Consider the following 2,443-nt stretch of genomic DNA (forward strand, 5'->3'; position numbering starts at 1 on the left):
GCCTCTGACACCGCAGCGCCGCGCTGGGGCCTGCCCCCCACCCCCTTCTCCGGGGCGGTCCCTCCCGAGTCCCCTCTGCAGCAGAGAAATGCCCCGGCCACGGGAAGTGCTGCTCCCCCAGCCTCTCTGCGCCTATAGCCGGGGAGCAACAGGGCCTCCCCTGTGGCTGCAGGGGGAGGAGAACCGCAGAGAGACAGTCACTTCGCATTAAGCGCACAAAAGAAAAAAATCATCTGCCGAAACCCGGGATCGAACCAGGGACCTTTAGATCTTCAGTCTAACGCTCTCCCAACTGAGCTATTTCGGCTCATGCTCAGTAAGTTTCAGGGACTCTGTGAAAAGTCATTTCGCTGTGATCAGCTTTTCTTTATGGTTGTTTTATATTCTTTATAACTTGTTATTTGATGAGTATTAAGTATTCAGTATGGGGAGAAAATACAGGGAAATATACATTCTCTGCCCTTCAGCAGCTCATAAACTAGTCAGTGTTTCCTAGTGTGCATGTATTAAATTACATAATGAAGCGTTTCTGGAGGCACCCGCCTCTCCACCATCAACGTGACACACGCAAGAAAACCTCAGGGAATACTTTTTTTGCACATTCTCATTGTTTTTGAGATAGACACGCTTTATGTAAATAAAACAAATCAACGCTTGAAATAAAAAACCCAGTTGCTGCTAAACACATCTATTACCTACCACATAGAATATAGCAAAGACAATATTCACCAACAGATCCCTGCAAATACATTTTGCTTTACTATATATAGATAATTATGATTAATAGCAATATAAAAATCCTTTCATTATACCCCTCTATTTCCAGATGCATATAATTTGCTGGAGAAAAAAAATGATCTTTAGCAATAAAATATCTTGTAGTGCTCCCGAGTCCCAAAATATTTGCTTTGATTTTTGGCGTTGTTTAAAGGCTGATCAGGTCTGTATGGCCATTTTTGGAGTTATCAAAACATGAATGAAGTGTAAGGTTTTTTCATAGCACAACACTTTTAATGCCTTTATTTTGCTCCCTGGTAACTCAAACAGTAGCAGGGGCATGAGAAGTGGGGAGAGAGTTGGCTAGCCTGACAGTGCCCAGCCCCTGACCCTTTGGGTCTTAGGAACACATAAAGTAGTTTTTCCCTCAACATCTCAAAGGGTTTGGTTTATCACCTAGTGCTCCAGCTACATGCATGTTCTGTATGCGTAGCTCTGCACCAATTCCTAGGTTTATTTACAAGTCTAACTCCACATACTTACAAAAACACAGCTTATTCTCAGTGTATACATTTATTTCAATATATACAATCATTTCAATAATATAAAGCTACAGAGTTTATGTATATGCATGTGGGAGTAAGTAGACCTGGAGCAACTCATATTTAGATCTCACATCTCTGTGCATTTATTTGCAACTCACAGCATTCCAGAAGGATCAGACTGGGAGATGTTGCACTGTTTATATTTCCGTTGGGTAGAGGGGAAAGATCATCCCCTAACCCTACTCCACCTTCTGTTTGGCTGCTTAGGTTGTTGATGAGCCCATCGCTCTCTTCTTTCCAGGGGTGGGTGGAGCAAAAGAGACCACTCCCAGACATGCCAGCTCTGATGGAGATTGTCTAATGCGGACAACATGCATGGTGAGGAAGGTGGATGCTATCACAGGAAACCCACATAATGGATGAATGTAAGTACCAAGCAAGAAGAACCTGCATTGAAGATGGGATACTTCCTGGATACAGGATTGAAAAGTGGAATTGAACATGAGAGCAATTTTTTCTACTAATCTTTAAAAAAACAAATATATTGTTCCATCTTTCTGAGCACTAGGCAGTTCTAAGCACCCAAATAATTTTATTGAGGGTTGCCCTGTTCTCTTCCTCCGTAGTGCCCTGTTACTCCCCTCATTGCATCTGCAGGTAACCTGTAAGCTTCTTAGGGGATGGGAGCATGGCTTTGATTTGTCCTAGAAGACAGTATGCTAGGCTTGGTTACAGATGACTTAAGTTCTAGTCTTGTCTTTACCATTGGTCTGCTGGGTGACTTTGGGCAAGTCATGTCACTTCTCTGTGCCTCGGTGTCCCTCTCGGTAAAAAAGATAATGGTACTGACCTCCTCTGTAAAGTGTTTTGGGATCTACTGCTGAAAAGCAGTATGAAGCACAAGGTATTAGTATTATTATTACTGGAATGGGCCAAGCACATTGTTGAAGCATCAAATGAAATAATAAAAAAGAATTGATATTTGTCTTACCAAGGGGGAAGGACTGTGTGCATTTAGGGATGGCTCTTGCACAGAGTATAATTGTGCCTCAGAAAATGCGCCCATTGGTGAGTAGTTGTTTACTGAGGTTTGAGTAGAACTTGGTGAAGGTGCCTGGGAGATTTCTCTCTTTCTGAGAGCGAGTCCTCAAAAGCCTTACCATCATGATACTGCTGTTGGC

General features: G+C 42.9%; 1 non-coding gene across 1 annotated transcript; it reads right to left on the bottom strand.

Annotated features, from left to right (window-relative positions):
• Positions 1-234: 234 nt before the first annotated feature.
• TRNAF-GAA (transfer RNA phenylalanine (anticodon GAA)) lies at positions 235-307 on the bottom strand. Its single transcript has one exon. It is a non-coding gene; the product is annotated as a tRNA-Phe (tRNA).
• Between the last annotated feature and the right edge of the window lie 2,136 nt (positions 308-2,443).

Source organism: Malaclemys terrapin, chromosome 1, assembly GCF_027887155.1.
Source record: "Malaclemys terrapin pileata isolate rMalTer1 chromosome 1, rMalTer1.hap1, whole genome shotgun sequence".
Taxonomy (NCBI): domain Eukaryota; kingdom Metazoa; phylum Chordata; order Testudines; family Emydidae; genus Malaclemys; species Malaclemys terrapin.